Here is a 23,258-nt window from a genome sequence, read left to right on the forward strand (position 1 = left end):
TGGAATGTGATGCAGACAAGAGTTTACTTTACAAAAAAGGACGAAATGGGATACATTCATTGTCAAACCTGAAGGCAAGATAGGTGGAAGAAAGTTTAAAAGGAGGACAGAAAGCAAAGTCTATGTTGAATTGATCATTTTGTAGATCAGTTGATAAAAATGTTGATAGAGAAAAAAGTACTACAGCTGATTCCAAGACCTATTTTGTTAGAAGCAAGGAACCTCTCAACTGTGCCGAAACCCGGGATGGAACCAGGGACCTTTAGATCTAGAGTCTAACGCTGTCCCAACTGAGCTATAGCAGCCTGCTTATAGCTGTCGTCTTCTTACTCTAATTTAAACCATTTAACAAAATAGATGCAGGACCTGGATTTTTAACCTCATATGGTAGAGATATGTTTTAAGGAGTCCTGTATCATTCCGCAATAACTGGTGCAATGGGCAAATTGCAGTTTTGGGATCCAGGTTAGGTAGTTGTTTTTTTAACTCTGAATGGACTAGCACTATATTACCCAGATATATTTGGCATGAGTAGGTAAGCAATGTCATCTGACTACTGACATCTGTATTCAAGGGGAGGTGGAAGGTGATGCAGACAAGAGTTTACTTTACAAAAAAGCATGAAATGGGAAATATTCATTGTCAAACCTGAAGGTAAGAGAGGTGGAAGCAAGTTTAGAAGGAGGACATAAAGCAAAGTCTATGTTAAATTGATTGTGTTGTAGATCAGTTGGAAAAAATTTGATGAATAGAGAAAAAGTACTACAGCTGATTCCAAGACCTATTTTTTTAGAAGCAAGGTACCTCTCAACTGTGCCGAAACCCGGGATTGAACCAGGGACCTTTAGATCTTCAGTCTAACGCTCTCCCAACTGAGCTATTTCGGCCTGCTTATAGCTGTGGTCTTCATACTTTAATTTAAACCATTTAACAAAATAGATGCAGGACCTGGATTTTTAACCTCATATGGTAGAGATATGTTTTAAGGAGTCCTGTATCATTCCCCAGTTAACTGGTGCAGTGGGTAAATAGCATTTTTGGGATCCAGGTTAGGTAGTTGTTTTTTTAACTCTGAATGGACTAGCACTATATTACCTAGATATATTTGGCATGAGTAGTTAAGCAATGTCATCTGACTACTGACATCTGTGTTCAAGGGGAAGTGGAATGTGATGCAGACAAGAGTTTACTTTACAAAAAAGGACGAAATGGGAAACATTCATTGTGAAACCTGAAGGCAAGATAGGTGGAAGAAAGTTTAAAAGGAGGACAGAAAGCAAAGTCTATGTTGAATTGATCATTTTGTAGATCAGTTGATAAAAATGTTGATAGAGAAAAAAGTACTACAGCTGATTCCAAGACCTATTTTGTTAGAAGCAAGGAACCTCTCAACTGTGCCGAAACCCGGGATTGAACCAGGGACCTTTAGATCTTCAGTCTAACGCTCTCCCAACTGAGCTATTGCGGCCTGCTTATAGCTGTGGTCTTCATACTTTAATTTAAATCATTTAACAAAATAGATGCAGGACCAGGATTTTTAACCTCATATGGTAGAGATATGTTTTAAGGAGTCCTGTATCATTCCGCAATTAACTGGTGCAATGGGCAAATAGCATTTTTGGGATCCAGGTTAGGTAGTTGTTTTTTTAACTCTGAATGGACTAGCACTATATTACCCAGATATATTTGGCATGAGTAGGTAAGCAATGTCATCTGACTACTGACATCTGTGTTCAAGGGGAAGTGGAAGGTAATGCAGACAAGAGTTTACTTTACAAAAAAGCATGAAATGGGAAATATTCATTGTCAAACCTGAAGGTAAGAGAGGTGGAAGCAAGTTTAGAAGGAGGACATAAAGCAAAGTCTATGTTAAATTGATTGTGTTGTAGATCAGTTGGAAAAAATTTGATGAATAGAGAAAAAGTACTACAGCTGATTCCAAGACCTATTTTGTTAGAAGCAAGGAACCTCTCAACTGTGCCGAAACCTGGGATTGAACCAGGGACCTTTAGATCTTCAGTCTAACGCTCTCCCAACTGAGCTATTTCGGCCTGCTTACAGCTGTGGTCTTCATACTTTAATTTAAACCATTTAACAAAATAGATGCAGGACCTGGATTTTTAACCTCATATGGTAGAGATATGTTTTAAGGAGTCTTGTATCATTCCGCAATTAACTGGTGCAATGGGTAAATAGCATTTTTTGGATCCAGGTTAGGTAGTTGTTTTTTTAACCCTGAATGGACTAGCACTATATTACCCAGATATATTTGGCATGAGTAGTCAAGCAATGTCATCTGACTACTGACATCTGTGTTCAAGGGGAAGTGGAAGGTAATGCAGACAAGAGTTTACTTTACAAAAAAGCATGAAATGGGAAATATTCATTGTCAAACCTGAAGTTAAGAGAGGTGGAAGCAAGTTTAGAAGGAGGACATAAAGCAAAGTCTATGTTAAATTGATTGTGTTGTAGATCAGTTGGAAAAAATTTGATGAATAGAGAAAAAGTACTACAGCTGATTCCAAGACCTATTTTGTTAGAAGCAAGGAACCTCTCAACTGTGCCGAAACCCGGGATTGAACCAGGGACCTTTAGATCTTCAGTCTAACGCTCTCCCAACTGAGCTATTTCAGCATTCTGATAGCTGGGGTCTTCATACTTTAATTTGAACCATTTAACAAAATAGATGCAGGACCTGGATTTTTAACCTCATATGGTAGAAATATGTTTTAAGGAGTCCTGTATCATTCCCCAGTTAACTGGTGCAATGGGTAAATAGCATTTTTGGGATCCAGGTTAGGTAGTTGTTTTTTTAACTCTGAATGGACTAGCACTATATTACCTAGATATATTTGGCATGAGTAGGTAAGCAATGTCATCTGATTACTGACATCTGTGTTCAAGGGGAAGTGGAATGTGATGCAGACAAGAGTTTACTTTACAAAAAAGGACGAAGTGGGAAACATTCATTGTCAAACCTGAAGGCAAGATAGGTGGAAGAAAGTTTAAAAGGAGGACAGAAAGCAAAGTCTATGTTGAATTGATTGTGTTGTAGATCAGTTGGAAAAAATTTGATGAATAGAAAAAAAGTACTACAGCTGATTCCAAGACCTATTTTGTTAGAAGCAAGGAACCTCTCAACTGTGCCGAAACCCGGGATGGAACCAGGGACCTTTAGATCTTCAGTCTAACTCTCTCCCAACTGAGCTATTGCGGCCTGCTTATAGATGTGCTCTTCATACTTTAATTTAAACCATTTAACAAAATAGATGCAGGACCTGGATTTTTAACCTCATATGGTAGAGATATGTTTTAAGGAGTCCTGTATCATTCCGCAATTAACTGGTGCAATGGGCAAATAGCAGTTTTGGGATCCAGGTTAGGTAGTTGTTTTTTTAACTCTGAATGGACTAGCACTATATTACCCAGATATATTTGGCATGAGTAGGTAAGCAATGTCATCTGACTACTGACATCTGTATTCAAGGGGAGGTGGAAGGTAATGCAGACAAGAGTTTACTTTACAAAAAAGCATGAAATGGGAAATATTCATTGTCAAACCTGAAGGTAAGAGAGGTGGAAGCAAGTTTAGAAGGAGGACATAAAGCAAAGTCTATGTTAAATTGATTGTGTTGTAGATCAGTTGGAAAAAATTTGATGAATAGAGAAAAAGTACTACAGCTGATTCCAAGACCTATTTTGTTAGAAGCAAGGAACCTCTCAACTGTGCCGAAACCCGGGATTGAACCAGGGACCTTTAGATCTTCAGTCTAATGCTCTCCCAACTGAGCTATTTCGGCCTGCTTATAGCTGTGGTCTTCATACTTTAATTTAAACCATTTAACAAAATAGATGCAGGACATGTATTTTTAACCTCATATGGTAGAGATATGTTTTAAGGAGACCTGTATCATTCCACAATTAACTGGTACAATGGGTAAATAGCATTTTTTGGATCCAGGTTAGGTAGTTGTTTTTTTAACTCTGAATGGACTAGCACTATGTTATCCAGATATATTTGGCATGAGTAGGTAAGCAATGTCATCTGACTACTGACATCTGTGTTCAAGGGGAAGTGGAAGGTAATGCAGACAAGAGTTTACTTTACAAAAAAGCATGAAATGGGAAATATTCATTGTCAAACCTGAAGGTAAGAGAGGTGGAAGCAAGTTTAGAAGGAGGACATAAAGCAAAGTCTATGTTAAATTGATTGTGTTGTAGATCAGTTGGAAAAAATTTGATGAATAGAGAAAAAGTACTACAGCTGATTCCAAGACCTATTTTGTTAGAAGCAAGGAACCTCTCAACTGTGCCGAAACCTGGGATTGAACCAGGGACCTTTAGATCTTCAGTCTAACGCTCTCCCAACTGAGCTATTTCAGCCTGCTTACAGCTGTGGTCTTCATACTTTAATTTAAACCATTTAACAAAATAGATGCAGGACCTGGATTTTTAACCTCATATGGTAGAGATATGTTTTAAGGAGTCTTGTATCATTCCGCAATTAACTGGTGCAATGGGTAAATAGCATTTTTTGGATCCAGGTTAGGTAGTTGTTTTTTTAACTCTGAATGGACTAGCACTATATTACCCAGATATATTTGGCATGAGTAGTCAAGCAATGTCATCTGACTACTGACATCTGTGTTCAAGGGGAAGTGGAAGGTAATGCAGATAAGTGTTTACTTTACAAAAAAGCATGAAATGGGAAATATTCATTGTCAAACCTGAAGTTAAGAGAGGTGGAAGCAAGTTTAGAAGGAGGACATAAAGCAAAGTCTATGTTAAATTGATTGTGTTGTAGATCAGTTGGAAAAAATTTGATGAATAGAGAAAAGTACTACAGCTGATTCCAAGACCTATTTTGTTAGAAGCAAGGAACCTCTCAACTGTGCCGAAACCCGGGATTGAACCAGGGACCTTTAGATCTTCAGTCTAACGCTCTCCCAACTGAGCTATTTCAGCATTCTGATAGCTGGGGTCTTCATACTTTAATTTGAACCATTTAACAAAATAGATGCAGGACCTGGATTTTTAACCTCATATGGTAGAAATATGTTTTAAGGAGTCCTGTATCATTCCCCAGTTAACTGGTGCAATGGGTAAATAGCATTTTTGGGATCCAGGTTAGGTAGTTGTTTTTTTAACTCTGAATGGACTAGCACTATATTACCTAGATATATTTGGCATGAGTAGGTAAGCAATGTCATCTGACTACTGACATCTGTGTTCAAGGGGAAGTGGAATGTGATGCAGACAAGAGTTTACTTTACAAAAAAGGACGAAGTGGGAAACATTCATTGTCAAACCTGAAGGCAAGATAGGTGGAAGAAAGTTTAAAAGGAGGACAGAAAGCAAAGTCTATGTTGAATTGATTGTGTTGTAGATCAGTTGGAAAAAATTTGATGAATAGAGAAAAAGTACTACAGCTGATTCCAAGACCTATTTTGTTAGAAGCAAGGAACCTCTCAACTGTGCCGAAACCCGGGATGGAACCAGGGACCTTTAGATCTTCAGTCTAACGCTCTCCCAACTGAGCTATTGCGGCCTGCTTATAGATGTGGTCTTCATACTTTAATTTAAACCATTTAACAAAATAGATGCAGGACCTGGATTTTTACCCTCATATGGTAGAGATATGTTTTAAGGAGTCCTGTATCATTCCGCAATTAACTGGTGCAATGGGCAAATAGCAGTTTTGGGATCCAGGTTAGGTAGTTGTTTTTTTAACTCTGAATGGACTAGCACTATATTACCCAGATATATTTGGCATGAGTAGGTAAGCAATGTCATCTGACTACTGACATCTGTATTCAAGGGGAGGTGGAAGGTAATGCAGACAAGAGTTTACTTTACAAAAAAGCATGAAATGGGAAATATTCATTGTCAAACCTGAAGGTAAGAGAGGTGGAAGCAAGTTTAGAAGGAGGACATAAAGCAAAGTCTATGTTAAATTGATTGTGTTGTAGATCAGTTGGAAAAAATGTGATGAATAGAGAAAAAGTACTACAGCTGATTCCAAGACCTATTTTGTTAGAAGCAAGGAACCTCTCAACTGTGCCGAAACCCGGGATTGAACCAGGGACCTTTAGATCTTCAGTCTAACGCTCTCCCAACTGAGCTATTTCGGCCTGCTTATAGCTGTGGTCTTCATACTTTAATTTAAACCATTTAACAAAATAGATGCAGGACCTGTATTTTTAACCTCATATGGTAGAGATATGTTTTAAGGAGACCTGTATCATTCCACAATTAACTGGTACAATGGGTAAATAGCATTTTTTGGATCCAGGTTAGGTAGTTGTTTTTTTAACTCTGAATGGACTAGCACTATATTATCCAGATATATTTGGCATGAGTAGGTAAGCAATGTCATCTGACTACTGACATCTGTGTTCAAGGGGAAGTGGAAGGTAATGCAGACAAGAGTTTACTTTACAAAAAAGCATGAAATGGGAAATATTCATTGTCAAACCTGAAGGTAAGAGAGGTGGAAGCAAGTTTAGAAGGAGGACATAAAGCAAAGTCTATGTTAAATTGATTGTGTTGTAGATCAGTTGGAAGAAATTTGATGAATAGAGAAAAAGTACTACAGCTGATTCCAAGACCTATTTTGTTAGAAGCAAGGAACGTCTCAACTGTGCCGAAACCTGGGATTGAACCAGGGACCTTTAGATCTTCAGTCTAACGCTCTCCCAACTGAGCTATTTCGGCCTTCTGATAGCTGGGGTCTTCATACTTTAATTTGAACCATTTAACAAAATAGATGCAGGACCTGGATTTTTAACCTCATATGGTAGAGATATGTTTTAAGGAGTCCTGTATCATTCCCCAGTTAACTGGTGCAATGGGTAAATAGCATTTTTGGGATCCAGGTTAGGTAGTTGTTTTTTTAACTCTGAATGGACTAGCACTATATTACCCAGATATATTTGGCATGAGTAGGTAAGCAATGTCATCTGACTACTGACATCTGTGTTCAAGGGGAAGTGGAATGTGATGCAGACAAGAGTTTACTTTACAAAAAAGGACGAAATGGAAAACATTCATAGTCAAACCGGAAGGCAAGATAGGTGGAAGAAAGTTTAAAAGGAGGACAGAAAGCAAAGTCTATGTTGAATTGATCATTTTGTAGATCAGTTGATAAAAATGTTAATAGAGAAAAAGTACTACAGCTGATTCCAAGACCTATTTTGTTAGAAGCAAGGAACCTCTCAACTTTGCCGAAACCCGGGATTGAACCAGGGACCTTTAGATCTTCAGTCTAACGCTCTCCCAACTGAGCTATTTCGGCCTTCTGATAGCTGGGGTCTTCATACTTTAATTTGAACCATTTAACAAAATAGATGCAGGACCTGGATTTTTAACCTCATATGGTGAGATATGTTTTAAGGAGTCCTGTATCATTCCGCAATTAACTGGTGCAATGGGTAAATAGCATTTTTGGGATCCAGGTTAGGTAGTTGTTTTTTTAACTCTGAATGGACTAGCACTATATTACCCAGATATATTTGGCATGAGTAGGTAAGCAATGTCATCTGACTACTGACATCTGTGTTCAAGGGGAAGTGGAAGGTAATGCAGACAAGAGTTTACTTTACAAAAAAGCATGAAATGGGAAATATTCATTGTCAAACCTGAAGGTAAGAGAGGTGGAAGCAAGTTTAGAAGGAGGACATAAAGCAAAGTCTATGTTAAATTGATTGTGTTGTAGATCAGTTGGAAAAAATTTGATGAATAGAGAAAAAGTACTACAGCTGATTCCAAGACCTATTTTGTTAGAAGCAAGGAACGTCTCAACTGTGCCGAAACCCGGGATTGAACCAGGGACCTTTAGATCTTCAGTCTAACGCTCTCCCAACTGAGCTATTTCGGCCTTCTGATAGCTGGGGTCTTCATACTTTAATTTGAGCCATTTAACAAAATAGATGCAGGACCTGGATTTTTAACCTCATATGGTAGAGATATGTTTTAAGGAGTCCTGTATCATTCCCCAGTTAACTGGTGCAATGGGTAAATAGCATTTTTGGGATCCAGGTTAGGTAGTTGTTTTTTTAACTCTGAATGGACTAGCACTATATTACCCAGATATATTTGGCATGAGTAGGTAAGCAATGTCATCTGACTACTGACATCTGTGTTCAAGGGGAAGTGGAATGTGATGCAGACAAGAGTTTACTTTACAAAAAAGGACGAAATGGAAAACATTCATAGTCAAACCGGAAGGCAAGATAGGTGGAAGAAAGTTTAAAAGGAGGACAGAAAGCAAAGTCTATGTTGAATTGATCATTTTGTAGATCAGTTGATAAAAATGTTATTAGAGAAAAAGTACTACAGCTGATTCCAAGACCTATTTTGTTAGAAGCAAGGATCCTCTCATCTGTGCCGAATCCCGGGATTGAACCAGGGACCTTTAGATCTTCAGTCTAACGCTCTCCCAACTGAGCTATTTCGGCCTTCTGATAGCTGGGGTCTTCATACTTTAATTTGAACCATTTAACAAAATAGATGCAGGACCTGGATTTTTAACCTCATATGGTGAGATATGTTTTAAGGAGTCCTGTATCATTCCCCAGTTAACTGGTGCAATGGGTAAATAGCATTTTTGGGATCCAGGTTAGGTAGTTGTTTTTTTAACTCTGAATGGACTAGCACTATATTACCCAGATATATTTGGCATGAGTAGGTAAGCAATGTCATCTGACTACTGACATCTGTGTTCAAGGGGAAGTGGAATGTGATGCAGACAAGAGTTTACTTTACAAAAAAGGACGAAATGGAAAACATTCATAGTCAAACCTGAAGGCAAGATAGGTGGAAGAAAGTTTAAAAGGAGGACAGAAAGCAAAGTCTATGTTGAATTGATCATTTTGTAGATCAGTTGATAAAAATGTTGATAGAGAAAAAAGTACTACAGCTGATTCCAAGACCTATTTTGTTAGAAGCAAGGAACCTCTCAACTGTGCCGAAACCCGGGATTGAACCAGGGACATTTAGATCTTCAGTCTAACGCTCTCCCAACTGAGCAATTTCGGCCTGCTTATAGCTGTGGTCTTCATACTTTAATTTAAACCATTTAACAAAACAGATGCAGGACCTGGATTTTTAACCTCATATGGTGAGATATGTTTTAAGGAGTCCTGTATCATTCCGCAATTAACTGGTGCAATGGGTAAATAGCATTTTTGGGATCCAGGTTAGGTAGTTGTTTTTTTAACTCTGAATGGACTAGCACTATATTACCCAGATATATTTGGCATGAGTAGGTAAGCAATGTCATCTGACTACTGACATCTGTGTTCAAGGGGAAGTGGAAGGTAATGCAGACAAGAGTTTACTTACAAAAAAGCATGAAATGGGAAATATTCATTGTCAAACCTGAAGGTAAGAGAGGTGGAAGCAAGTTTAGAAGGAGGATATAAAGCAAAGTCTATGTTAAATTGATTGTGTTGTAGATCAGTTGGAAAAAATGTGATGAATAGAGAAAAAGTACTACAGCTGATTCCAAGACCTATTTTGTTAGAAGCAAGGAACCTCTCAACTGTGCCGAAACCCGGGATTGAACCAGGGACCTTTAGATCTTCAGTCTAACGCTCTCCCAACTGAGCTATTTCGGCCTTCTGATAGCTGTGGTCTTCATACTTTAATTTGAACCATTTAACAAAATAGATGCAGGACCTGGATTTTTAACCTCATATGGTAGAGATATGTTTTAAGGAGTCCTGTATCATTCCCCAGTTAACTGGTGCAATGGGTAAATAGCATTTTTGGGATCCAGGTTAGGTAGTTGTTTTTTTAACTCTGAATGGACTAGCACTATATTACCTAGATATATTTGGCATGAGTAGGTAAGCAATGTCATCTGACTACTGACATCTGTGTTCAAGGGGAAGTGGAATGTGATGCAGACAAGAGTTTACTTTACAAAAAAGGACGAAATGGGAAACATTCATTGTCAAACCTGAAGGCAAGATAGGTGGAAGAAAGTTTAAAAAGAGGACAGAAAGCAAAGTCTATGTTGAATTGATCATTTTGTAGATCAGTTGATAAAAATGTTGATAGAGAAAAAAGTACTACAGCTTATTCCAAGACCTATTTTGTTAGAATCAAGGAACCTCTCAACTGTGCCGAAACCCGGGATTGAACCAGGGATCTTTAGATCTTCAGTCTAACGCTCTCCCAACTGAGCTATTGCGGCCTGCTTATAACTGTGGTCTTCATACTTTAATTTAAACCATTTAACAAAATAGATGCAGGACCTGGATTTTTAACCTCATATGGTAGAGATATGTTTTAAGGAGTCCTGTATCATTCCGCAATTAACTGGTGCAATGGGCAAATAGCAGTTTTGGGATCCAGGTTAGGTAGTTGTTTTTTTAACTCTGAATGGACTAGCACTATATTACCCAGATATATTTGGCATGAGTAGGTAAGCAATGTCATCTGACTACTGACATCTGTATTCAAGGGGAGGTGGAAGGTAATGCAGACAAGAGTTTACTTTACAAAAAAGCATGAAATGGGAAATATTCATTGTCAAACCTGAAGGTAAGAGAGGTGGAAGCAAGTTTAGAAGGAGGATATAAAGCAAAGTCGATGTTAAATTGATTGTGTTGTAGATCAGTTGGAAAAAATTTGATGAATAGAGAAAAAGTACTACAGCTGATTCCAAGACCTATTTTGCTAGAAGCAAGGAACCTCTCAACTGTGCCGAAACCCGGGATTGAACAAGGGACCTTTAGATCTTCAGTCTAACGCTCTCCCAACTGAGCTATTTCGGTCTTCTGATAGCTGGGGTCTTCATACTTTAATTTGAACCATTTAACAAAATAGATGCAGGACCTGGATTTTTAACCTCATATGGTAGAGATATGTTTTAAGGAGTCCTGTATCATTCCCCAGTTAACCGGTGCAATGGGTAAATAGCATTTTTGGTGTCCAGGTTAGGTAGTTGTTTTTTTAACTCTGAATGGACTAGCACTATATTACCTAGATATATTTGGCAAGAGTAGGTAAGCAATGTCATCTGACTACTGACATCTGTGTTCAAGGGGAAGTGGAATGTGATGCAGACAAGAGTTTACTTTACAAAAAAGGACGAAATGGGAAACATTCATTGTCAAACCTGAAGGCAAGATAGGTGGAAGAAAGTTTAAAAGGAGGACAGAAAGCAAAGTCTATGTTGAATTGATCATTTTGTAGATCAGTTGATAAAAATGTTGATAGAGAAAAAAGTACTACAGCTGATTCCAAGAACTATTTTGTTAGAAGCAAGGAACCTCTCAACTGTGCCGAAACCCGGGATTGAACCAGGGACCTTTAGATCTTCAGTCTAACGCTCTCCCAACTGAGCTATTGCGGCCTGCTTATAGCTGTGGTCTTCATACTTTAATTTAAACCATTTAACAAAATAGATGCAGGACCTGGATTTTTAACCTCATATGGTAGAGATATGTTTTAATATGGCTGAGATACCCGCCACCCCCTCTCAACACAATCCCCAAAGGAGGGAAACCGGAAACAGTTCTTGAAGTTTTTGGAAGTGGGAGGGAGTGACCCTCCCGGCCGTATTTATTAAAACAAAAAATTAAAACATTAAACATTTTCATATTAATGTACAATTTCATTACCACATTGCGATGTTTGGCCAATCCTTAACAGATTCTCTAATACAGAGGTTCTCCTAGCCGAACTAACATCCTACAAAACATTTTCTTGAAATATTGAAATTGTACATCCTAACGTTTAAGGGCCAACGGCAAGGTCGTAACCGGTGTCAAGATCCCTAACCAGACATACCCCCCCCACTTGGGAGGGGCGACAGCACTGAGGCGTACTCAAGTGCAACTACTAACAATTTCCCTTGACTTGACGGGGGCACCTATCAACTCGACGCCAGTTAAAGGTCGTTCGAAGACTCGTGTGAGGTATCTAGAAGGTATCTTAGACCTCCCCCCAACCCCACACAACTTACCGCATCTGCCGTCGCAGATGTCACTGGCCCCGGGAAATTCCCCAGGAGGGGGCTGTAACCCCTCCTACACAGGAAGGGGCCTTGACCGCCTTTCCTTTTCTTTCGGCGACCCATCCTTAGAAGGGACCGCCTCCCCGTTGAGGGGCCAAAGGCCACCTCCCCCGAGCGCTCCCATCCGTGTTGGGTGACGCCCACTCATAGGGATCTTCCAATTAGTGCTCACCGATCATGACCTTACCGCCACAGGCCGGATAGTTGACCGGCTATCCGGACCCCCCACAAAACTCCTACCTAAAGGTCATGTTTCAACGATTTTAACCATGCTAAGAAATCTCCTAAGAGTAACTCATTCCCCACCCAAGACAAATGCACACCATCCCCCAAATACATACTGTCATCATTAATACAGTTATGAGAAATAGAATGCAATGTCCTGGAACGGAACAACCTACTCACTTTGTTGTTAAGCTTTCTAACAGAATGGTTCAAAGCAGGAATAGAGATATCCCCCCGCCACACCTTTCGTGGAATCAAATGGGACCATGCAATTATGCACCCCGGAACTCTCCTCGCCAACCAACTTACAGTGGAAAGCATTGCTTCCAGGAGTAGTCGTCTACCGGTGGTGACCAAATCATTGCCCCCTACATGTACTATAACTATAGACGGCGGTGACCTTGTCCGCCCTAACAAACCCTCGAAAAATGTTTGAAACTGGTCAATACAGAGACCGCCTCTTCCGTAGAAGGACATCCTGTACCCGTATTCCCCAGCTACGTGAATCATGTCACCTGCTTTGAATACGTCTGCGGCACGCCTCACGTATGAGTGGCCCACGACCCACACCTCCTTTTTCACAGCTGGTGACGTCTGACCGCTGGCCCGGTGTAGGGTCGACTGCATAGTCCACCCCGCCTCGTAGGCTTGCGTAACTGAAAACCAAACAAAACAAGAAGCGTGAGTACATTATTACAGCTTCACAACATGTGCAACCGCACGTATCTTTTATAACAATTGGAGGACCAACGCCCCACTCGTTTCACTTGCTCAACATTAAGACCCCTGGCTGTAGCTTCCGTAGCAGCCCCTATCCGAAAGGAATGGGTCCCAAATTCGCCCGGGTTCAAGCCCGCAGCGGCAATTGACATCGCAAGCACCCGCTGAAACTGAAATTTCGTCAGTGGGGTGGCGTCTGCGTGTCTTAACAAAGCCCCCCCCCATGATGCCACCCTTCGTGCTAGGTAATCTTCTAAACACTTTACCGGACACATGGAGGATCCAGGAATCCTGCGTATGATGACGCAGTCACCCATCCCATCTTGATCAGTCTTGGACCTTACAAAGGAGACAGTCATTGTTTCTCCCCTGATCTGAACGTGTTCCTGGCACAAACCCCCCGCCACATCCAGTTTGTTCCTTGCAACTAGTTCGCTTACCCGCATTGCCCCGTGAAATGCTAGCGTAAAAGCGGCTCGGAACAGCACCGCCTCAAACTGAGATGAACATGTGGCCGGGAGTGTGGCCAACAACTGGGACAATCTATCCAAACCTATCGGGCGCCTTTCATCTATTCTGCGACCCTCAAGGCGTTGCCACCCACGCAGCGCTTTCTGTACAACAAAAGACGCTGTCGGGTCCTGGATAGCGTGCGCTCTGGCAACAAAGGAAATGGCAGCACGATGCCTCTGGGCCGTAGCCACCGATTTCCCAGCCCTACGTAAGGACATCAGAAAATTTACTACCCATTCCTCGTGACCCCAAAGCCGCTCTCTATCAGTCCCCAAAAAGGCTAAATAGGCCCAAAACACCCCTTCGTATGCCTTCCTCGTCCTTGGTGCTAGACTCTCTCCCACGAGGTGACGAAGTTCGGGGCACCGAGAGACCAGAGAGCTTCGGGAAAGGGTGCCGGCTCTGGGTCCGCTGAGGGGAGGAAACCCGAGAAAGCCTGCATTTGAAAACGAGACAGTGCGTCAGCCGCCTGATTCATCACCCCTGGAACATGCTTTGCTCTGAATAGCACGTTCAATTGCATACATAGTAAAACAATTTCCTTAAGCAGTCTTAAAATCAGTTTACAACGTGCTGCCTGACTATTGATACACTCGACCACGGTCATATTGTCAGACCAAAATATGACAGAGTGATCTTTGAACCCATCGGGCCATGTTCTCAAGGCCACCAAGATGGGAAACAGTTCTAGGAAAGCAATATTACTCGTCAGACCATTCTCATGCCACCATGTCGGCCATTTTTGTGCCGACCATTTTGTGCCGAAGATGGCGCCAAAACCTATGCTTCCTGCTGAATCTGTCCATAGCCCCAGCTCTTCGGAGGACACAGCTGGTTTATTCCAGACGATTCGACCATTGAAGTCCGCCAGAAATGCTAACCAAATACGCATGTCCTGGCGGACCTCAGCTGATAGTCTCGTGCGATGATGGCCCGCTTTTAGGCCGACCATCGCTTGGGCAATTGAACGGGAAAAGGGGCGGGCCATTGGTATTACCCTCAGGGCAAAATTCAACTGTCCCACCAACTGCTGTAATTGTTGCAGCGTAACTTTCGATGCATTTATACACACTTGTAGCGCAGCCCTGAACTTCAACACTTTGTCAGCTGGCAAACGGAAACAACCTTCACTGGAGTCCAACTCGATCCCCAGAAACTCGAGGCAAGTCGTAGGACCCACTGGTTTTCCCGGCGCCAATGGCACACCAAACTGTTTCATTAACACACAAAATTCGGCCAAGGCCCGGCCACATTCAAGATCCCCGGCTGCCCCAAGAAACAAAAAATCATCAAGGTAGTGCATTACATATTGGAAACCCGTTTTCTTTGTGAAGGCCCATTGTAGAAAACTACTGAATTTCTCGAAATAGGCACAGGATATAGAGCACCCCATTGGCATACACCTATCCATGTAATAACAACCTTGAAACATGAATCCCAGGAGACGCTGGTCGTCTGGGTGTACCGGGAGCAATCGGAACGCTGACTCGATATCCGACTTCGCCATCAGCGCCCGGGCCCCAGGCGATTCAAAATGGCTACGGCCTCATCGAAGGATGCGTACCGCACCGAACACACTTCTGGATCGATTGCATCATTTACGGAAAGACCTCGTGGAGCTGACAAATTATGAATCAGTCGGAACTCACCTGGGTCTTTCTTGGGGACTACCCCTAAGGGAGAACAAACAAAATTCTGAACCGGGGGTACACTAAACGGCCCGGCGACCCGACCTCGAGTCACCTCTTTCCGGATCTTATCCTGTACTACGGTCGTATGCTGCAGGACGGAAAGTTGATTTTTGCACTTCCCCACACCCTGAAAGTCCCCTACCGGGATGCGGAAACCATACGAAAAACCGTTCCGCAGCACCCCAGCAGAAGTACGATCCGGATATTCACTGAGCCAGGGAATCATCGCCAGGGTATCAATCGGGGTAGGTAAAGGCGCCCCTCGGCCTATATTAGACCTGTTTGGCGCCTCCTCTCCCCCCATTATCACCCGTTCTGGCTCTACACGAGGACTCAGGATGGGACGACCCGCAACCACTACATTCATGTTTGAATTTACACGATCCCTGGGGTCTAGTACATTTACCTCTGTTGTAATTAAAGCAGAAACCCCTTTTTCCAGTATTGCCGGCAGGTTTCGAGTAATCGTCGGCACCCGTACCTGATCGAAAGGGCGTCCCCGCATATTGCCGGGAGGATTCGCCAACATTACTTCCTACCAACGGCATTTTTAACATTCCTGTCTCCTTCATTTTATCCCAAGTCAAGGAATCATAACAATCCCAGGTTAAACTTTTATTATGCTCCTTTGCTTTCCTGAAAAGATTATCGTAACAGAACCAATGGTTACCCTGGTGCGATGTCGAGTACCCCATGATTCGTGATTGATAGATTGGAAACTCGGAAAGCAACTCAGGCCTACGTTCCCCCAAGATTGACGTAAAAATTCCCCAAGCATTGCCCCAATTGCCAATATTCTCATTCACTTTAACGGCGGCCATTTTTGCGCGCCAAACACTCGGATGCATGAGATCCTTCTGACTCTTAACATGCTCTACCTCATAATGATCAACAAGCAATGAGAAAATGTTCACATACTCCCCCGCCCAAATCTTTTCCTTAATTGCCAAAGGAACATGTTGACCCAACTTTTCTCTCCGAGAGGGTGTTGACTCATCCCTCGCAATCGGCAATGGCCGCTTACCTGCACCTGACGCTGCCTCTGAGGTCGCAATCGTCCCTGGTGTCTTGTCCCCTACTGCAGCCGGCACGGACACCTTGGCTGCTTCCCGTTTCTCACGCAATTGCTTTATCAGCGCCTGCGCGTCGACAGCCGTGGCGCCCTCGTTACCTTTACCCAACCACGCTGCCAATTGTGCTGCCAGCTCGGGCGGCATATCATCCTCGGACACGGGGGTGACCACAACGGGAATCGGATTCCCCTCCTCCGGCACGGGAGTTGGTGCCTCGAGCGGGGCACTGGGACCCGGGATGTCTTCTCCCGCTGCTCCCCTCCTGGGCCTCTTGTTCTTCCCTCCCGGGGCTGCTCCCGCCAAAGGACGTTTTGGTCCCCCTTCCTCGTTCTTATCCACCCGCTTCTTTAGTTCGGACATCTCCTTCATGAGAACACGCAGCATCTGTTCAGTAGTCATGCGTTTTCCCACCTTTTTCGGCATTCTCCAACAAAGTAACTGTAAAACAAACAAGAACGATTAAAACGCTCAAAATTGGCTCTTCGTTCCGTCTCGAGCTCACGTGCAGCGAGGAGGTGCAGCTTCAGAGCACAGGAACAAGAGGATGTCTTCTGGTCTTGCGTCCCTTTTTATCCATCTTCAGGGCGGGCGTAAACCCGCCCCTGCCTGCCCCGAGGGCGTGGCCGGCCGCGTCAGTGTCTAGGCCAGCCCACTCTAGGGCGGGAAAAAGCGCGCCCCGGCTACGCCGCTTCGGGCATACCAGCCGAGACGCGCCTCCCGCCCAAAATGGCTTCCCGGGGGGATCGAGGCACTCTGCCATACGTTCGGGGGGACCGAGTGGTCGCCCCTTTCCAGGAGTCCTGTATCATTCCGCAATTAACTGGTGCAATGGGCAAATAGCAGTTTTGGGATCCAGGTTAGGTAGTTGTTTTTTTAACTCTGAATGGACTAGCACTATATTACCCAGATATATTTGGCATGAGTAGGTAAGCAATGTCATCTGACTACTGACATATGTGTTCAAGGGGAAGTGGAAGGTAATGCAGACAAGAGTTTACTTTACAAAAAAGCAGGAAATGGGAAATATTCATTGTCAAACCTGAAGGTAAGAGAGGTGGAAGCAAGTTTAGAAGGAGGATATAAAGCAAAGTCTATGTTAAATTGATTGTGTTGTAGATCAGTTGGAAAAAATTTGATGAATAGAGAAAAAGTACTACAGCTGATTCCAAGACCTATTTTGTTAGAAGCAAGGAACCTCTCAACTGTGCCGAAACCCGGGATTGAACCAGGGACCTTTAGATCTTCAGTCTAACGCTCTCCCAACTGAGCTATTTCAGCCTTCTGATAGCTGTGGTCTTCATACTTTAATTTGAACCATTTAACAAAATAGATGCAGGACCTGGATTTTTAACCTCATATGGTAGAGATATGTTTTAAGGAGTCCTGTATCATTCCCCAGTTAACTGGTGCAATGGGTAAATAGCATTTTTGGGATCCAGGTTAGGTAGTTGTTTTTTTAACTCTGAATGGACTAGCACTATATTACCTAGATATATTTGGCATGAGTAGGTAAGCAATGTCATCTGACTACTGACATCTGTGTTCAAGGGGAAGTGGAATGTGATGCAGACAAGAGTTTACTTTACAAAAAAGGACGAAATGGGAAACATTCATTGTCAAACCTGAAGGCAAGATAGGTGGAAGAAAGTTTAAAAAGAGGACAGAAAGCAAAGTCTATGTTGAATTGATCATTTTGTAGATCAGTTGATAAAAATGTTGATAGAGAAAAAAGTACTACAGCTTATTCCAAGACCTATTTTGTTAGAAGCAAGGAACCTCTCAACTGTGCCGAAACCCGGGATTGAACCAGGGACCTTTAGATCTTCAGTCTAACGCTCTCCAAACTGAGCTATTGCGGCCTGCTTATAGCTGTGGTCTTCATACTTTAATTTAAACCATTTAACAAAATAGATGCAGGACCTGGATTTTTAACCTCATATGGTAGAGATATGTTTTAAGGAGTCCTGTATCATTCTGCAATTAACTGGTGCAATGGGCAAATAGCAGTTTTGGGATCCAGGTTAGGTAGTTGTTTTTTTAACTCTGAATGGACTAGCACTATATTACCCAGATATATTTGGCATGAGTAGGTAAGCAATGTCATCTGACTACTGACATCTGTATTCAAGGGGAGGTGGAAGGTAATGCAGACAAGAGTTTACTTTACAAAAAAGCATGAAATGGGAAATATTCATTGTCAAACCTGAAGGTAAGAGAGGTGGAAGCAAGTTTAGAAGGAGGATATAAAGCAAAGTCGATGTTAAATTGATTGTGTTGTAGATCAGTTGGAAAAAATTTGATGAATAGAGAAAAAGTACTACAGCTGATTCCAAGACCTATTTTGCTAGAAGCAAGGAACCTCTCAACTGTGCCGAAACCCGGGATTGAACAAGGGACCTTTAGATCTTCAGTCTAACGCTCTCCCAACTGAGCTATTTCGGTCTTCTGATAGCTGGGGTCTTCATACTTTAATTTGAACCATTTAACAAAATAGATGCAGGACCGGGATTTTTAACCTCATATGGTAGAGATATGTTTTAAGGAGTCCTGTATCATTCCCCAGTTAACCGGTGCAATGGGTAAATAGCATTTTTGGGATCCAGGTTAGGTAGTTGTTTTTTTAACTCTGAATGGACTAGCACTATATTACCTAGATATATTTGGCAAGAGTAGGTAAGCAATGTCATCTGACTACTGACATCTGTGTTCAAGGGGAAGTGGAATGTGATGCAGACAAGAGTTTACTTTACAAAAAAGGACGAAATGGGAAACATTCATTGTCAAACCTGAAGGCAAGATAGGTGGAAGAAAGTTTAAAAGGAGGACAGAAAGCAAAGTCTATGTTGAATTGATCATTTTGTAGATCAGTTGATAAAAATGTTGATAGAGAAAAAAGTACTACAGCTGATTCCAAGACCTATTTTGTTAGAAGCAAGGAACCTCTCAACTGTGCCGAAACCCGGGATTGAACAAGGGACCTTTAGATCTTCAGTCTAACGCTCTCCCAACTGAGCTATTGCGGCCTGCTTATAGCTGTGGTATTCATACTTTAATTTAAACCATTTAACAAAATAGATGCAGGACCTGGATTTTTAACCTCATATGGTAGAGATATGTTTTAAGGAGTCCTGTATCATTCCGCAATTAACTGGTGCAATGGGCAAATAGCAGTTTTGGGATCCAGGTTAGGTAGTTGTTTTTTTAACTCTGAATGGACTAGCACTATATTACCCAGATATATTTGGCATGAGTAGGTAAGCAATGTCATCTGACTACTGACATCTGTATTCAAGGGGAGGTGGAAGGTAATGCAGACAAGAGTTTACTTTACAAAAAAGCATGAAATGGGAAATATTCATTGTCAAACCTGAAGGTAAGAGAGGTGGAAGCAAGTTTAAAAGGAGGACATAAAGCAAAGTCTATGTTAAATTGATTGTGCTGTAGATCAGTTGGAAAAAATTTGATGAATAGAGAAAAAGTACTACAGCTGATTCCAAGACCTATTTTGTTAGAAGCAAGGAACCTCTCAACTGTGCCGAAACCCAGGATTGAACCAGGGACCTTTAGATCTTCAGTTTAACGCTCTCCCAACTGAGCTATTTTGGCCTTCTGATAGCTGGGGTCTTCATACTTTAATTTGAACCATTTAACAAAATAGATGCAGGACCTGGATTTTTAACCTCATTTGGTAGAGATATGTTTTAAGGAGTCCTGTATCATTCCCCAGTTAACTGGTGCAATGGGTAAATAGCATTTTTGGGATCCAGGTTAGGTAGTTGTTTTTTTAAATCTGAATGGACTAGCATTATATTACCCAGATATATTTGGCATGAGTAGGTAAGCAATGTCATCTGACTACTGACATCTGTGTTCACGGGGAAGTGGAATGTGATGCAGACAAGAGTTTACTTTACAAAAAAGGACGAAATGGGAAACATTCATAGTCAAACCTGAAGGAAAGATAGGTGGAAGAAAGTTTAAAAGGAGGACATGAAGCAAAGTCTATGTTGAATTGATCATTTTGTGGATCAGTTGATAAAAATGTTGATAGAGAAAAAAGTACTACAGCTGATTCCAAGACTTATTTTGTGAGAAGCAAGGAACCTCTCAACAGTGCCAAAACCCGGGATTAAACCAGGGACCTTTAGATCTTCAGTCTAACGCTCTCCCAACTGAGCTATTTCTGCCTCCTGCTAGCTGTAGTCTTCATACTTTAATTTAAACCATTTAACAAAATAGATGCAGGACCTGGATTTTTAACCTCATATGGTAGAGATATGTTTTAAGGAGTCATGTATCATTCCGCAATTAACTGGTGCAATGGGCAAATAGCATTTTTGGGATCCAGGTTAGGTAGTTGTTTTTTTAACTCTGAATGGACAAGCACTATATTACCCAGATATATTTGGCATGAGTAGGTAAGCAATGTCATCTGACTACTGACATCTGTGTTCAAGGGGAAGTGGAAGGTAATGCAGACAAGAGTTTACTTTACAAAAAAGCATGAAATGGGAAATATTCATTGTCAAACCTGAAGGTAAGAGAGGTGGAAGCAAGTTTAGAAGGAGGACATAAAGCAAAGTCTATGTTAAATTGATTGTGTTGTAGATCAGTTGGAAAAAATTTGATGAATAGAGAAAAAGTACTACAGCTGATTCCAAGACCTATTTTGTTAGAAGCAAGTAACCTCTCAACTGTGCCAAATCCCGGGATTGAACCAGGGACCTTCAGATCTTCAGTCTAACGCTCTCCCAACTGAGCTATTTCGGCCTGCTTATAGCTGTGGTCTTCATACTTCAATTTAAACCATTTAACAAAATAGATGCAGGACCTGGATTTTTAACCTCACATGGTAGAGATATGTTTTAAGGAGTCCTGTATCATTCCGCAATTAACTTGTGCAATGGGTAAATAGCATTTTTTGGATCCAGGTTAGGTAGTTGTTTTTTTAACTCTGAATGGACTAGCACTATATTACCCAGATATATTTGGCATGAGTAGGTAAGCAATGTCATCTGACTACTGACATCTGTGTTCAAGGGGAAGTGGAAGGTAATGCAGACAAGAGTTTACTTTACAAAAAAGCATGAAATGGGAAATATTCATTGTCAAACCTGAAGGTAAGAGAGGTGGAAGCAAGTTTAGAAGGAGGACATAAAGCAAAGTCTATGTTAAATTGATTGTGTTGTAGATCAGTTGGAAAAAATTTGATGAATAGAGAAAAAGAACTACAGCTGATCCCAAGACCTATTTTCTTAGAAGCAAGGAACCTCTCAACTGTGCCGAAACCCGGGATTGAGCCAGGGATCTTTAGATCTTCAGTCTAACGCTCGCCCAACTGAGCTATTTCGGCCTGCTTATAGCTGTGGTCTTCATACTTTAATTTAAACCATTTAACAAAATAGATGCAGGACCTGGATTTTTAACCTCATATGGTAGAGATATGTTTTAAGGAGTCCTGTATCATTCCCCAGTTAACTGGTGCAATGGGTAAATAGCATTTTTGGGATCCAGGTTAGGCAGTTGTTTTTTTAACTCTGAATGGACTCGCACTATATTACCCAGATATATTTGGCATGAGTAGGTAAGCAATGTCATCTGACTACTGACATCTGTGTTCAAGGGGAAGTGGAATGTGATGCAGACAAGAGTTTACTTTACAAAAAAGGACGAAATGGAAAACACTCATAGTCAAACCTGAAGGCAAGATAGGTGGAAGAAAGTTTAAAAGGAGGACAGAAAGCAAAGTCTATGTTGAATTGATCATTTTGTAGATCAGTTGATAAAAATGTTGATAGAGAAAAAAATACAACAGCTGATTCCAAGACCTATTTTGTTAGAAGCAAGGAACCTCTCAACTGTGCCGAAACCCGGGATTGAACCAGGGACCTTTAGATCTTCAGTCTAATGCTCTCCCAAATGAGCTATTTCGGCCTTCTGATAGCTGGGGTCTTCATACTTTAATTTGAACCATTTAACAAAATAGATGTAGGACCTGGATTTTTAACCTCATATGGTAGAGATATGTTTTAAGGAGTCCCGTATCATTCCCCAGTTAACTGGTGCAATGGGTAAATAGCATTTTTGGGATCCAGGTTAGGTAGTTGTTTTTTTAACTCTGAATGGACTAGCACTATATTAGCCAGATATATTTGGCATGAGTAGGTAAGCAATGTCATCTGACTACTGACATCTGTGTTCAAGGGGAAGGGGAATGTGATGCAGACAAGAGTTTACTTTACAAAAAAGGACGAAATGGAAAACATTCATAGTCAAACCTGAAGGCAAGATAGGTGGAAGAAAGTTTAAAAGGAGGACAGAAAGCAAAGTCTATGTTGAATTGATCATTTTGTAGATCAGTTGATACAAATGTTGATAGAGAAAAAAGTACTACAGCTGATTCCAAGACCTATTTTGTTAGAAGCAAGGAACCTCTCAACTGTGCCGAAACCCGGGATTGAACAAGGGACCTTTAGATCTTCAGTCTAACGCTCTCCCAACTGAGCTATTGCGGCCTGCTTATAGCTGTGGTCTTCATACTTTAATTTAAACCATTTAACAAAATAGATGCAGGACCTGGATTTTTAACCTCATATGGTGAGATATGTTTTAAGGAGTCCTGTATCATTCCGCAATTAACTGGTGCAATGGGTAAATAGCATTTTTGGGATCCAGATATATTTGGCATGAGTAGGTAAGCAATGTCATCTGACTACTGACATCTGTATTCAAGGGGAGGTGGAAGGTAATGCAGACAAGAGTTTACTTTACAAAAAAGCATGAAATGGGAAATATTCATTGTCAAACCTGAAGGTAAGAGAGGTGGAAGCAAGTTTAGAAGGAGGACATAAAGCAAAGTCTATGTTAAATTGATTGTGTTGTAGATCAGTTGGAAAAAATTTGATGAATAGAGAAAAAGTACTACAGCTGATTCCAAGACCTATTTTGTTAGAAGCAAGGAACCTCTCAACTGTGCCGAAACCCGGGATTGAACCAGGGACCTTTAGATCT

At 41.4% G+C, this 23,258-nt stretch overlaps 9 non-coding genes across 9 annotated transcripts in view; all 9 read right to left on the minus strand.

Annotated features, from left to right (window-relative positions):
• Nucleotides 1-814: 814 nt before the first annotated feature.
• On the minus strand, nt 815-887 carry TRNAF-GAA (transfer RNA phenylalanine (anticodon GAA)). The gene has a single exon. It is a non-coding gene; the product is annotated as a tRNA-Phe (tRNA).
• Nucleotides 888-1,978: 1,091 nt separating this feature from the next.
• On the minus strand, nt 1,979-2,051 carry TRNAF-GAA (transfer RNA phenylalanine (anticodon GAA)). Its single transcript has one exon. It is a non-coding gene; the product is annotated as a tRNA-Phe (tRNA).
• A 1,676-nt stretch (nt 2,052-3,727) lies between these two features.
• Nucleotides 3,728-3,800, minus strand: TRNAF-GAA (transfer RNA phenylalanine (anticodon GAA)). Its single transcript has one exon. It is a non-coding gene; the product is annotated as a tRNA-Phe (tRNA).
• Nucleotides 3,801-6,058: 2,258 nt separating this feature from the next.
• On the minus strand, nt 6,059-6,131 carry TRNAF-GAA (transfer RNA phenylalanine (anticodon GAA)). Its single transcript has one exon. It is a non-coding gene; the product is annotated as a tRNA-Phe (tRNA).
• Nucleotides 6,132-6,641: 510 nt separating this feature from the next.
• Nucleotides 6,642-6,714, minus strand: TRNAF-GAA (transfer RNA phenylalanine (anticodon GAA)). The gene has a single exon. It is a non-coding gene; the product is annotated as a tRNA-Phe (tRNA).
• Nucleotides 6,715-7,221: 507 nt separating this feature from the next.
• On the minus strand, nt 7,222-7,294 carry TRNAF-GAA (transfer RNA phenylalanine (anticodon GAA)). Its single transcript has one exon. It is a non-coding gene; the product is annotated as a tRNA-Phe (tRNA).
• Nucleotides 7,295-7,803: 509 nt separating this feature from the next.
• On the minus strand, nt 7,804-7,876 carry TRNAF-GAA (transfer RNA phenylalanine (anticodon GAA)). Its single transcript has one exon. It is a non-coding gene; the product is annotated as a tRNA-Phe (tRNA).
• Nucleotides 7,877-9,544: 1,668 nt separating this feature from the next.
• TRNAF-GAA (transfer RNA phenylalanine (anticodon GAA)) lies at nt 9,545-9,617 on the minus strand. Its single transcript has one exon. It is a non-coding gene; the product is annotated as a tRNA-Phe (tRNA).
• A 13,603-nt stretch (nt 9,618-23,220) lies between these two features.
• The window catches only part of TRNAF-GAA (transfer RNA phenylalanine (anticodon GAA)), a 73-nt gene continuing 35 nt past the window's right edge, over nt 23,221-23,258 (minus strand). Inside the window, exon 1 of the tRNA in view lies at nt 23,221-23,258. This exon is cut by the window's right edge and continues 35 nt beyond it. This is a non-coding gene — a tRNA (tRNA-Phe).

This window comes from Lissotriton vulgaris, chromosome 8 (assembly GCF_964263255.1).
Source record: "Lissotriton vulgaris chromosome 8, aLisVul1.2, whole genome shotgun sequence".
Taxonomy (NCBI): domain Eukaryota; kingdom Metazoa; phylum Chordata; class Amphibia; order Caudata; family Salamandridae; genus Lissotriton; species Lissotriton vulgaris.